General features: G+C 40.7%; 1 long non-coding RNA gene across 1 annotated transcript; it reads left to right on the top strand.

The window, feature by feature from the left end:
• Positions 1-836: 836 nt before the first annotated feature.
• LOC148758181 (uncharacterized) lies at positions 837-12,577 on the top strand. The gene is made up of 3 exons (XR_016021560.1): positions 837-959; positions 7,458-7,736; positions 12,257-12,577. It is a non-coding gene; the product is annotated as an uncharacterized LOC148758181 (long non-coding RNA).
• Positions 12,578-14,695: the final 2,118 nt, after the last annotated feature.

The raw sequence follows: 14,695 nt of genomic DNA, 5'->3' as shown, positions 1-14,695 counted from the left end.
CACCTGAGGAAAGTATCAGGTTGGTCACTCAGACTCCAAGAATAAAAGTGACTGGGGCTTGACTCGTGACTCTTGCTTACTGTGTCGGTGAAAGGGTGACAGCATGGTCACTGGAGTCAGAGCCCTCAGCAAGAATCCCAGCTCCACCCCTCGCCAAATGGATGGGGTGGCAGCACTGACACAAGATGGCTGATCAACAAACATTGGTTATTAGATATTCACCACGGAGCAATGAAAATAAATAAGCCCAAGGAACCAAAGAAATCAAGGCTCGCTGTGGTTTTCTCTGTTTATTCTCTCGTTGGCATAGTCCGTCAGATTGATCTCCAAATATCTTAATTTTAGCCGATTCCTGTCAATAAGGAAATAGAACAAAGAGGAAAAAGGAATTCAGTGATTAAATTGACCTAAGATTAGAATGCAGTACCAATGTCTTTTGGAGGACAAAATGAATATGAGATTTTAAGCTTGTAGGGGCCTTATTTGTACTCATCTACATGTCCTCCTGTCCCTCACAGATGAGGAGACCTCAGGAACTAGAGCTCATGAGATGACTGATGATAAAATAAGGGCTGTAAGCAGAAGGAAGTCTCATGCCCAAGGATACTAAAGGGTATTTGTCAAATACCAAGAGAAATATGAAAAGGAAGACACAGGACAGAACTGTGCTTATGTATGATGGCGACGGGGAAGATGATAACAAATGGAGAGAGGTGGCAGACCTTGGAACTTCTTACCTTTAAGAAGGAGGAGGCTGATAAACTGATGAGGATATGGAGAGTCGGGTAACTATTTGGTTTGCCATTGTCGGTGACGAGTCGTTTTTGTCTTTCTAGCATTCGAGTTCCCCTTTGTGGAGTGCAAGAGTTAAAGTCAACTGTAAATTATGCCCTGAAGAACCAAGGGATCTAAGGAAGAGACTCTTCACTTGATCCATTTCCCCAGAAATGGACCCCAAGGTAAGAATTTGCATATCAGGTGTTTATTTGGAAAGCGATCCCAGCAATGATGGTCTGGGAATGGAGTGTGAGACAGAGAAGTGAATTAAATCCAGAAAATGTCTGTCATCAAAAGAGTGACCCCTGGGAGCAGTTTGAGATGAAGATTTGTATAAATTATGTAATGTAATGTCATCCTTCTCACATCATTTTTTGTATTGGAAAATACAATGGCTTTTGTATTTTCCACTGGGAAACTCAAAAACAATGAGAAACAGTGGTTTTTCAAGCTTTCGGAACTCAGTACATCTTTACCATCTTAACAATTACTGAGGACCCCAAGAAGCTGTTGTTTGTGTGGGCTATGTCTAAAAATACTTATCGTATTAGAAATCAAAACTGAGAAAATTTTTAAATATTTATATATTAATTTTAAAAAGAATGCACACATTGCATGTTAAATAAATGGCAAATATTTTATGAAAAGCCATTGTATTTTCCAATACAAAAAATGATGTGAGAAGGATGACATTGCATTACATAATTTATACAAATCTTTGCAATATCTGGCTTAATAGAAAACAAGTAGATTCTCATATGTGCTTCTGCATTCAATCTGTTGCTGTGTGCATGTATATAATTATGCATTTTCTCAGATATTTATGTAAATTCTTTTTTGATATTACATTAAACTTTGGTAGTTGATAATTTCTTAAAGGTTAGTTTCAGTGGGAAATTTGAAATCATATTTGTGAAACTTTTGTACTCTATTCCATTAAAATCCATACTTTATCTTGCATTTTGAACAAATCTTTTCCCCATATATAATTTTGATCATGTGTTGGTCATATGAAAATGAATGGTTCACTGAGTTAAGCAGATATTCCAAATGCTGACATATTTCATTCTACAACCTCAAAAATTCATATTCATTATTATCTTCACTTGTCTCATCAGAAAAGCAGTTAAACATTGGAAAGTCATCAAGCTCACAGTGGTGGATGTAAGTTTTCAAAAATTCTACTTTGCTCTTGAAAGCTTAGATTTTATTATTGGCAACAAATACTGTCAGTGGTTTCTTTGAAGTGATGGCCTCATTCATTTTTGAATTCCTTCAATTTTAAAAAATGTCTACCAAGTACCCAAGTCTGAATAAGCAGAGTTCATGCTTTCAACTCAATCTCACAAGTGCTTTTCTTTGAAACAAACATCCTGCTCTTCCGTATGGAGCGGTATTGCTTTAGATGTAGTTCCCACTTTATCCGGGGAATATTAAAATGATTTACACTCAAGGGTCAATGTTTAAGAAAATGTAATTTTTTTTTTCACTGCTTCATCCAGGCCAGCTTAAGTGAAACTGGCTTTTTGCCCCCTTCAGTACAAGATGGTGAAGAATACAATGACTACTAGTAATACTAGTAATACTAGTACAACATGGGTCACTGCCTGATTCATGCTAACGCAAGTTACCACCATTGTTTTTGCACCATTGGTGCAAATGTCAACACAGTGGAAAGGGCAAACAACACTTAAAAATTATGATGACAGCAGTTTCTTGAGGACGTCCATAGAGACACGGACCCTCTCAGTACAGACGCATCAGGGTTTCCCTTCTGAAGGGCAAACCAGCTGGGGATTTGTAGGTTGAGGGCTGCACTAGAGAGGGCTATGGATTTCCAAGAACTCCTCACCTGCTGTGCACCCAGACAGAACAGGCTCAGCAACCAAGGAAAGCCTTTGGGGAAGGACAGGCACATCTTGAAAGTTGGATGGCAGGATGGATGCACTGAAATAGAAGAAACCAAGGGGAAACAGGTGCGGTAAGAAACGTGGGTGCAAAGAGCTCTTTGAAATGTTGATGTCAATTATTTTACGTAAACACCTGAAAATGAGATTGCTGGATCTTGTTGTAGTTCTATTTTTATTGTTTTGAGGAAACTCCGTACTGTTTTCATAGTGGCTGCAGCATTTTACATTCTCACCAACAGTGCATAAGGGTTCTCACTTCTCCATGTCCTCATCAGCACTTGTTAATTTTATTTTTTGTTTGTTTTTATAATGACCATCCTGTAGGTGTGAGGTGATGTGAGATAATAGGAAAAAATCTCTATATTGGTCTCTGCCACTAGTTCCTGACACAGGGCTCCCAAAACCCTGGGAAATCCCTAAGTGATAAGAGCACTAGGAACAACTTTGGTTCTAACAACGCGATGCTGGGTGAGCTCCTGGATGGCTTCTGGGTGGGGGATGGTCACCAGAAAGACCGAGGCCATGATTAGAAACTTGGTGTTTTCAGCCCCACACCAGAGAGAGGGAGTAGGCGCTGGAAATGGAGTTAATATAGTTGAGGATACGTATGTGAGGAAGTGTCCATAAAATTCCAAAAGTTTGGGGTTCAGAGAGCTTCCAGGTGGGTAAAACATTCACATACCAGGAAGGTGACATAGCCCACCTCCACGGGGACAGAAGCACCTGAGCTCGGGACCCTCCCAGACCTCATGTATCTCTTCACCTGACTATTCATCTGTATCCTTTATCATGCCCTTTAATATACTGGTAACCATCAGTGTCTCCCTGAGTTCTGTGAGCTGTTCTAGCAAGTAATCAAATCCATGGTGAGAATCATGGCAGCCTCCAATTTGTTGCCAAATCGGACAGATGTAACATGAGGACCTACTACTTGCAATTGGTATCAAAAGTGGAGGGCAGTCTTGTGGGGCTGAGCCTTCAACCTGTGGGTCTGAGGCTTTCTCCAGGTAGACAGTGTCAGAATTGAGTTCAATTGTAGAAGACCCAGCTGGTATCCCAGAATTGCTTGGTGTGGGAAAAAAAACACCACGCATCTGGTGTTGGAAGTGTTGTGAGTTTGCTAGTAATGTGAGAATAACAGAAACACACAGGTGGGAAGACTGTGTTTTTTTTCTACACAAGTGATACCTCATTGTTGTTTGGATTTGCATTTCCCTGATGCTTTGTGAGGTTGAGGACCTTTTCATATACTTTTTGGCAACTTGTATGTCTTCTTAGGAGAAACGTCTATTCAAGTCCTTTGCCCATTTTTAAATCAGGGTATTTTTGTTTTGTTTTAATTTATTTACTTTTTTTTTTTTTTTTCTTTTTTTGCTATTGAGTTGTAGGAGTTCCTTATATATTTTGGATATTAACCTCTTTCAGAGATGTGGTTAACAAATATTTTCTTCCATTCCGTAGGTTGACTTTTCATTCTATTGATTGTTTCCTTTGCTGTGCAGAAGACTTTTAGTTGGACTTGGTCCCACTTGTCTATTTCTTGCTTTTTTTGGCCTGTGCTTTTGATGTCTTATCCAAGAAATCATTGCCAAGACCAATGTTATGAAGCTTTTCCCTTATGTTTTCTTTTAGGAGTTTTATAGTTTTAGGTCTTATGTTTAAGTCTTTAATCCATTTTGAGTTGATTTTTGATATGGTGTAAGATTAGGGTCTAATTTCGTCCTCTTGCACATGGAGATCCAGTTTTCCCAACAGTCTGTTGAAGAAACTATTCTTTTTCTATTTTGTATTCTTGGCACCCTTGTCAAAGATCAGCTGACCGTTTATCATATATGTGTAGATTTATTTCTGGGCTCTCTATTCTTTTCCATTGGTCTGTGTTTAAGCCAGTACCATGCTGTTTTGATTATTGTAGCTTTGAAAGGTGTTATGAAATCAGGAAGCGGGAGACCTACAGCTTTGTTCTTTTTTCTCAAGATTGTTTTGAGATGTTGGTGTCTTTTATGGTTTCATATGAATTTTAGGATTTTTTTTTCTATTTCTGAAAATAATGCCATTGGAATTTTGATAGGGATTATATTGAATCTACAGCTTTGGGCAGTATGGACATTTTCACAATATTAAGTCTTTCAGTCCTTGAACACAATATATCTTTCCATTTGTTTGTGTCTTCTTTAATTTCCTTCAGCATCGTCTTGTCATTTTCAGCGACTTCATTACAAGTCTTTCACCTCCTTGGTTAACTTTATTCCTAAGTATTTGATGATTTTTGATGTTATTTTAAGTGGGATTCATTTATTAATTTTCTTTTCAGATTGTTCATTTTCCATGCTTCTATAAAATGTTCTCCCCAGTGCCAGAAAATGAAGCAGAGACATCACAGCGTCAGGTTTTCCTGATGTCCCACGTTCCTTCTTTTAGAACTCCTCTGTGAAAACCTACTATTGCTATGTATGTGGAGAGAACAAGGCTTGAGACCTTTATAAGACACCTCCTGTATTTTCTCCTAACTCAATCTTTGGTTTATTCGTCATGGCAGAAATTTCATTCTGGGGATTTACAGAGCTCATTGTCTCCTAACCTGTCATTTAAAAACAAAAACGAGTCAAAGGTGTCACAGTTTGCTACAGCCATTATGCTGGGTCCATTGTGGTGTCTAGCTTGCTCTAAGTGGCACAGCAAATTTGATTCCTACACTGAAAGATTATACCTGAAGTTGTTTGTTTTTCTTTTTCTTTTCTGACTTGTCATGGGACCTGACACTTGGAAGGGGGCCCTAAGCTGGTCATTTGGTACTGCTGGCCTCAGTGTCATACAGTTTGGTGTGAGATGGCCTCTCCACAAGGGAGGCAGGCCGGGAAACATTGCCTTGTCAGGAGTAAGAGCTGAAGGAGACCCGAGGAAGGTGGGGGGATATCTGCAAACCTGTCAGCTGTCAGAGCTCCCAGCTTAGCCCCTGGGGTCATGGGGACTGTTAGTGCTGTGCAGAAACTGCAGTGCAGAAAGTCATGGAAAGGTCCTCACTGCAGGCATGACCCTGGGCCTTTCTAGAAAAGAGTCAGACCTTGGGCCCGGGACAGTTTTGACCCTTTTATCTCCACAACCAAAGTGCTGGCCTGGAAGAGTTCGGGAGGATACAAACTGCACCAACCCTCCTTATTTTGTCTTTAATTAAAAGCACACAGATACACACCATAATGACAACAAACAAATACAAAGTGTTCTTATATCTTTTTTAAAAAAACAACGTAGCCCTCATACAAATTTAGAAATGCAATGAAGCTAACAGTAACAATAGTGATAGTGAAAAAATAAAGTAGTTGCAGCCCCACATTATTTCAAGTCCCATTGTTCAAAGACAAGCACTCGTGATGTTTTGGTATAGTGTCTGCATAGCGTTTCTTTTTTCCTTTACGTTTTGCATAGATGTGGGGTCATAAAATTGTTTTATAACCAGCTTTCTTTTTTTCACATAATACTAACCAGTAAACATTTACCCAAGTCATTAAATAGACTTGTATTAGCATCACATTAGCCACGTATTATTTCATGACTCAGCGGAATGGGTTTTGTTTCCTTCTGAAATGACTTACACTCTCTCAGCTCGTTTCCTTATCTGTGTCCCAAGTACACTCACCACAGATATTTTGTAACCTCGGTGTCACTTCTACCATTTCTACCACCACTGGCGTGTACTCACCCGTTCCCTAATGTTGCATTTTCAAGTTATTCCTTTTTATTTTCCAGTTATTTCATTCGCACCCATCACAGTCGTTGTTTTCTTAAACTAAATCACTGAACGAACGTAAACTGAGAGGATCAAGATTTATAGGACCAAAAATTGTAATTGGAAAATTCCTGAATAGTTTTATTGTTCAGTGAACATGGTCCAGACGCCTCCACGAGGCAGGCACCGTGTGCAGTGCCTGAATTATAGGTATCATATACGGGGGCATGACTGCTACGTGCCCACGTGCAAAGGAGTTAATAGGGGACATCCATGGATATGAAACGATATTGGCTTGTGGAGCTTCCTTTTCATTTAAAGCACAAGGCATAACCAAAATATACTTTCTGTAATATTATAAAGGAGACTTGGCTGTTTAGGTTGAGCTGCTAACACACGTTGATAGAAGAGGAAGAAAGCGGTTACTTGACTTGCGCATGTTAGCGTGAGTGTTAAGTGCCGCTGTCAAACACAAGCTCTGCTTCATTGCAGCTTGCACTGCTCTCCGATTCCACACAGACATAGAGGCAGCGAGAGGGGAGAGGCAGACATAGGTTCCTTGAACCGTGTAAGGTTCAGGAAGGTAGTGCTGAGACAGACCCCTGATAGTCATTATGAGAGAATAGATATAAAAATAAATTAGATGTAAATCCTGTCCTTTGATTTTAGCATTTAGCAACCTGATAAGAAAATGGCAAAAATAATGAAAGAACTCTCACTGAAGTGCTGTAATGGTTACATCCAGGAGGGCTAAACTGGAGTTGGGTCTCAGAGGATGAATAGAATTTGAACTTGTGTAGGTGAGGGCCGTGTACTTCAGGCCAAGAGAATTTAATAAGAACAGGAAAAGAAAAGTGAATCATGGGTGGCACGTATGACAAGCAGTAAACAGTTCAGCTTGGCCAAAAAAAAGAGACAAGCGATAATAATGTTACGCTTTCCTGAGCTCTCACTATGTGATAGCTGCTGGGTAGAGGGTTTGACACATTCTCTTGTTTGAACTCTCCAACTCTGCGACAGACCAGATCATGCTCATTTTACAGATTGAGACAGTGGAAACCCACTGAAGATTTGAGGCAAGAGAAACTGCCCCTTTGGCGCTGTGCTCCTGGAAGATTAATTTGACATCTGTGTGCAAGATGGGGCGTCATGGAGGAATAATGGAAATTGGAGACCCTCTCCATTGTTAAGGCTATGGCAATAATCCAAATGACAACTGATGGAGACCCGATTTGTAAAACTACAGTGGAGGAGAGAGGATGAATGTAGGTGTGCTGCAGAGGTCAAATCTGGAGGACTGGTCGGTTGATTGCATGTGAAAGGTAAGAAAAAAAAATGATGCTAAGGTTTCAACCCTGGATGACTATGACGTTGATGGTGCCATTAACAGGGAAAATGGGAGGGTCTTGGGAGGGCTGATGATGGATGTGGTTTGGAACATGCTAGGTTTGCAGAATAGCCAGTGGTAGATCTACTGCCGACGATGGGAAAGCGGAGGCGAATGGCCAAGAGACAGAAATTTGAAAGCTGAGATGTAATAAGAGTTAATAATAGGCCAGCAGCTGGACACATTTTACGAAACTGGCCACTCCATAAAGGTGCATCACAGAAATATAACCGGACAATGAAAGTCCCCAGTTCTGTAGTCCAGGGTTATTTAAAATTTATTATCATTTGGTCTTTTAGCCCCAATTTTTGTTTAGTGAAGATTAATTAAGCAAGAACAGCTGTTCAAGACACTCGTTTTACTTTGGGGGAAACCCTTTTTCTTAGAGTAGTGGTGTGTGTGTGTGTGTGTGTGTGTGTGTGTGTGTTTCCCCAACAACCACATAGAATAAAAGCAATTTTCGTGATATGTCCTTCAAATTTGGATAACTGGTAGCATTTTTTAAAATCCTAAAAGCAAATGATTTCCTTTCAAATCTAAAGCATAAATCATAATTGTGCTGTCTTTCTGGGGCTTCTGCCTTTTGTCAAATTAACAGCTTTAAAGAAAAAAAAAAAGAAAACATATTTTCAGCTGACCTGCGGTTGGACCTAACATTTCTTCCCCAAACTGTTCACAGCCGTTTTAGTCATGGGGGAGAAAGGACACACTTTCAGAGTTTGCTGTGTGTGGCCCGGAATTGTTTTTTTGGCCCCGAGCCGTTTAATCACCCTACCTTCCAGGGGCCACTTTCGGTTAATGAATCCTTAGCTCCAAGTTTCCTTTCCTCCTAATGAGTACTAATAAAATGCATTTAACTCCACTAATGCAACAAAAACTCAGCATTATTTCATTGTATCTATTTAATAAGGACCTTGTTTAATATTGAATTACAGCCTGCTCAGCGAAAGCATTATACTGGGGGAAGTGAGCCTGTGAGAAGGGAGTATCAAGTGCTATAATTTGGACATTCCTCCTTAATATGCCCTGCAGTCTTGTGTGATTGCTTAATTCATTTAGCCGAGCTAGTCTGATCCTTCTGCCAACTGGTTTGTAAAATTTACTGCAATGCTAGGCAACCAGTCTCACCACACAAGCTAGAAATATAGTATTGCTTTTCCTGGGACCAAGTTATTAACAGTTGTTTGGGGAGAGGCAGCAGGCAATGGAACAGATACTGTTACAAAAAGGAAGAACTTTTGGACGCTCCTCCTTTTGTAACATAGTTAGAGCCAATCCAATTTTTATTGATCAAAAAGTTTCCCCCCAAATTGTCTATGATCTAATTTCAGAAGCAATTCATCTTTATTTTTAGACTTATCTTCAATGAGCAGTGATGTCTAATCTCCTATTTATCTTAGCTATGAACTTCTCCGTCTTCTGTTGAACCAGCGCCTCACTCAAATAACTATCAGTAAACAAATATCTATTGAAAGGTGTCCATTCAAAGAAAGCAATCATTTTGTAATTGGAATAAGCATTTCCTGAATGAGTTAATTTTAAGGTTTATGTCTATTGGGATTTCTTGAAGCGAAGCACCTCTAAGGTCTCATTACTTGGAAATTAGAGAGAAGAACCATCATTTTTACTCTATGGAATTCAGTGATCTGGAAATATTCCTGGTTCTCCTGTCACCTGAGACACATCACAGTCAGAGAATTTTCACCTATATTGTTTCTTAAGGTACAGGATTCTTTTCCCTGTGATGGCCTACATATTAAACGGGTTGATACACTTCTCTTGGATTTTTAAAGAAGTTAAAAAACAATTGTGACTTTTGAAGGGAAAAGAAGTTGACTAGGTGGGGAGACATTTTTCCAGCTTTTAAAATATTTATTCAGAAAAACCTATTGTTACCTATAGCGATGAACACTAGTTTACAAATTATTTAGGACAATGACAGTGTAACAGAGTAATAGTTATTTCTTGAGACCTTATAACTAGTCACCTGGTAAGAAAGTAAGAAAATAGGTGAACTCAAGATTTACCTTGTACAGATTGTCTAGGAATCATGAGACCAGAAGGTTGCTGAATCTCAAATAAATGGCTTGAGTCAAGATCTCTGTATGACAAAGGAAAAAGTATAATGGCTCGACTCTCCCTCTATTCTTGTTACCCCTTGGTGGGTAAAGGGAAGAGAATATCCTGGATCCCTCTGGCCAAGAACAGGGCAGGAATTACTGGCAGCCACAATTGCTCCATAACATCCCGACATCTCAGAAGAATAAACGTGTGTTCCCACCCAAACAAGAAACACACCTTTGTTCAAAAAGGAGTCTGGATAAGACCAACACCACTGTGTGTACCTTCTAGTTATAAATTGAGTATTTTTCTTCTTGCAAACTCTAGTTTCTGGTGAGACTATAAATAAATTTCAAAATATGTGTGACTTCAGATGATGGCATGAAATAAGCCCGTAATAAAAGAGCCAATATGTAGGTTTTTTGTGATAGGGAATATTAATATGAAACTATGCCCTATATAACCCAATGTTCTCTCCTTTTTTTTTTTTTTGAAACTCTAGTTGTCAATCATTTTTTTTAATGTATAAACAATGCTAAATAATTTTACATTAAATCTCTCCAACTAATTTTATTTCCAGGGTATTGGTAGAGAAATGCTTCTAAGTAGCTTTGTGGTTCAGACGACATTTGTTCAAAGACTAATGAAAAAATAACCCCATGTAAGCTTCTGAGAAAGCAAAGCGGATATTAGGTTTTTCTTAACAAACAAACAAAAACTTAGAAGGATAGGATACTCTTTTAGAAAGCAATCTTTTTTCAAAACATAGGCAAGACTAGCGTTTGTTCAAAATAAGTCATTGCTAGAAATGGCTGGGAGTAACAGGTTTCTGAGCGGGGATTTGTCTCCCTGAGATAGTGTCCTGTTGAACTCATGTAACTGTGAGAAGGAGCTTCAATTACTTCAGGGAATAAGCTAAAAAAAGGAAGAGGTTTATTACCTCCCTAATGGGCCAGGGCTTCTAAAGGTAGCTGAGCTTCTGTGCGCCTAGAATAAAATGTAGCACTGGACCAGCCTGGTTGGGATTTCATAGGCTGCCCAGTTTTCTGTTTTGGACGTTCTGGAAGGGCTTCCTTTCAAGAACCAAGACTCTGGTGCAAGTGAAGGAAAAGAGGCCATGAAATCTGTTCCAATTCTAAACCTTTCAGGGACTAGGAAATGAAGTTGCTTTGTTTATAAAAGGGAAGGTTGTCGGCTTCGTTTAACTGTTTGAGCACTAACTCATTCTATTTCTTGGGTTTGTTAAAAGTCACTGTTACCAACCCACCCTGGTTGGGGTCCTTCTGCCCATTGCTGTTCACGCCTATAAAATGAGACTGAGTTTGGTAAAGCAGAGTAGAGACTATTTTTTGATCAAGGGATGGAGAAGGGTGAGCTTGCGCTCTCGTGACACAACTGGGGAGGAAGCTTCTGTGTTCATAGGCTGTGGTGTGGAGTGATTAAGGTCTCTCAGACATGTGTAGCTATTCTTTTGTTGCCCTCAGCCCTTTTTCCCATGGCCCTTTTTGCACACGATGCTGTACTGCTATTTTGGTCTTTGCACTAGGCCCTCTTCGTTTTGAGATGGGAATCCTTTTCAGTTCCTGTAGGCAAGCACAGCTTGGGATACAGTTTAGGTCTTGAGAAATGTCAGGGTCCTTTGGATGATAGCTGGATGGCATCACCACCCACTCCCCCCACCCAGATCCTGGGACTCCTTCTAGGCTCTTTCTTCTCATTAGTTTCTCACAGCTGTGGGGGAGAAAATTCCCCTTCTTTTCTCTCAAAGCTGTTCTGCCTGGTCTCATAATCAAATTGACATGAGATAGATTAACCGAAGAAAATAATCCAATTTCATTCTGCGTACATATGGAGGTTCCAGTTGAGGCTCTGATGCCACCTTGAGCTAAAGGGAATACGGGGCTGTGGTTTGAGACTTCAAAGGGGAGGAAAGCAATTCAACAGAGATGAAAGCAAATGTTTGTAAACAAATGTTTGCTGGGTCATCTCTATCAAGAGACAGAGAGGGCTTTGAATAAGTCCTTCCTTGCTAGGTTCTTGCCTGTTGATCACAAGCTAGTTCAGAGTAAACTAGCATTATCTGTCCCTTCCCGGAGCAGGTCCTCTGTCGAACTTCTTTTAAAGAGTTAGAGGAAGTCAAAGATTTTCCTGAGTTTAGAGAAAAAGAGCCCATTTTGTGGTGATGGTCACAGAAGACAGCCTAGAGGTTAAAATTTGAATAGGACATGGAAAGAGGGTGGGAGGATTTGCAACTGGAGATGTCAGGAGTCAGGAAAATGCAGAGTAGGTACTCATACTAGCTTATGCTCATTATAATGACAATTTTGGGTATATATGAAGATAAAGATACTGACAAACTATTACCCCGCCCAAAAAAAAAAAAATGTGCTTTAGTCTTTTTTCCAGTAGCATATGGAATTTTGCAGTGATCTACCCACATTGTCTCAACTCATCCATTGCGTGACCCGCAGCAGGCAATTACCCAGTAGCTGGTGTCTGGATGCAGTATTTTGATAAATGGAGTTGACCACTCATCACATCTTCTGCATCTCACCGTAAGTACCACTAAGCTTTCAATGAACAGCTTTAGCAAAGAGAAGTTATCAGCCCCTTTGTGGAACTAAAAGTTGTTTAAGAAGAGCCCCCCCGCCCACTCCATTTTCAGTAAAGAGGATGTGTCATTGTTGAAGCCAGTTGGATGATTCTAAAATACGAAAGCAACTATTATCCCTATCTAGAAGCAGGTTCTTTGGCCTACTCAAGGGCTTTGCTCCAGCAGCTCTGCCTTCTCTCTCCTCCCTCCTTCCTGGAACTTTCCCATTGGCATACAAATGTGTTGTTACTTCTCCATCTTAAAATAGCTCCTTCCTGATTACCTCAGCTCCCCAGTGCAGCAAAACCTCTCTAAGACTTGTTGTCTATACTGGTTCTCTTATTCTCTGTCTCTGCAATTGAGTTTTCACTCCCACCTTTCTCAAGAAAATATCTTGTCAAGGTCGCTAATAAACTCGGTATTTCCAGATTCAGTGGTCAGTTATCATCGATCTCATCTAACATGGCTTACTGGCAGCATCTGAAACGGTTCATTACTTCCATCTCTTAAAATTTTCTTTCTACTTCCAACACGATACACTAGTGGTTTTCCTATCTTCTGAGCACTCTTCAGTCTCCTTTGCTAGTTCCTCATCTTTTCCTTTACCTCTTCGTGTTGGAGTACAGTGGGGCCAATTTTCACAACTCTTCATTTCACTCCTTTGGTGATTTTATCCAATCTTGTGATTGATATACTACCTATATATTGATGACTCTTACGTTTATATCACAAGTCCAGACTTCGTTCCTTCACTCCAGATTGGAATATCCAATGATACAGTCACCATCTCTACTGGGAGGGCCAATTGACATCCCAAGCTCAAGATTTCCAAAACTGAATTCCAGGTCTTTCCTCTACACTTGCTCCTCTTGCAGCCTTCCTCACCCGTTGTTTCAGAATAAAAGTCTTGACATTATCCTTCACTTGTTCTCACATGCCCTATGCTTACTTGTCAAACGTTCTTGATAATCGTACATTCAAAACATAACAGAATTCCACCACTTCTTACCACCTCCACCCGTACTATCCAGTTCCAAATCATCAACACCTCTCTCCTGGATTCCTTCAGTGGCCTCCTTGCTGATTTCCGTGCTTCCACTCTTGTTCCTAACAATCCAATCTCTCCAAACTGACTCGTAAGATAAGTCAGATCATGTCACTCCTCTGCTCCAAACATTCCCATGGCTTTCCATGTCACTCAGAGTAACATGTAAGTCCTTCTGTTGATCTAAAACACCCTGTGGGGTCTGCCCATTGTTAGCTCTCTGACATCATGTTTCCCGTGCTTCCCCCTCACTCCTTCCCAACCACCCCAGCCTCTTTCCTGTTTGCTGTGTTGCCCCTGGAGTCTGCAGAGTTACATCGAAATATCACCCAACTGTCCTGGCTCCTTTCTTGAAGGAGGGACCCACTTCTGTCATTTCACTCATCTCCCAGCCCTGGGAGCAGCATTTTTGCACCTTGTTAATGTTCAATAAATGTTTGCCGAATCGCTGGAGCCCAAGTACTTTAATTACTAAAATCAAAATGCTCCTAGAACAAAGAATTCTTGGTCCTTTCAAGTGTCAGAGTCTAATTAATAATCTGTCTAGCAGCTATGTGACCTTGAGTTAATCACTTAACCTCTTGGGACGTCGATTTTCTCATCTGTGAAATGCAGATGATAACAAGTACCTCCCTGTGTTGGAACTAGATGCGAGAAGCTGTGGGAAAGCCTGAGGCAGGTGTGCCTGTTGCACCCTCGCTCGCTTGCTCCGGGTTCCATATCCTGGGGTGGGGGGCGGTGTGGATTGGGTGGGGGAGAAGTGACGGTACCTGGATGGGAAGACTCACTGCACTGTTGTCACCATTTCCTCCATTGCCTCAGTCACGGAACAAGTGTGAGAGGTGGGGGGCGGGGTGGAAGAGAGCTCACACATTAGCGATGTCATGGTTGTTTACTGTTTTCGTCTGTGTGGTAATAAATCAATGTGAGCTTTGTCATTTTAATTAGTCCTCTTTCAGTCAGAAAAGTCAAGGCTGTTAAGTGCTGATAGGGACTTGAAAAATTACCTGAGAACAAGTGTCCAGAATGAGTGTCAGTATTCTGGCTTCAGAGTGCTGTGGGTCACTGGGGAGGAGGAGGGGTGTGTGACAAGCCCTCCACTTCAGAAAGGGAGGATTGGGTTGGATGTAAGGCTGTCGGGAGGGTGGGTGGGGGAGAAGCTGAACTGGTCCCTTTCCTGCTTGCCCCCCATCCA

Source organism: Rhinolophus sinicus, chromosome 6 (genome assembly GCF_057876585.1).
Source record: "Rhinolophus sinicus isolate RSI-liver-muscle chromosome 6, RSI-T2T, whole genome shotgun sequence".
NCBI lineage: Eukaryota > Metazoa > Chordata > Mammalia > Chiroptera > Rhinolophidae > Rhinolophus > Rhinolophus sinicus.
Note: the sequence above shows the minus strand (reverse complement) of the source record. Positions and strands in the feature narration are given on the sequence as shown.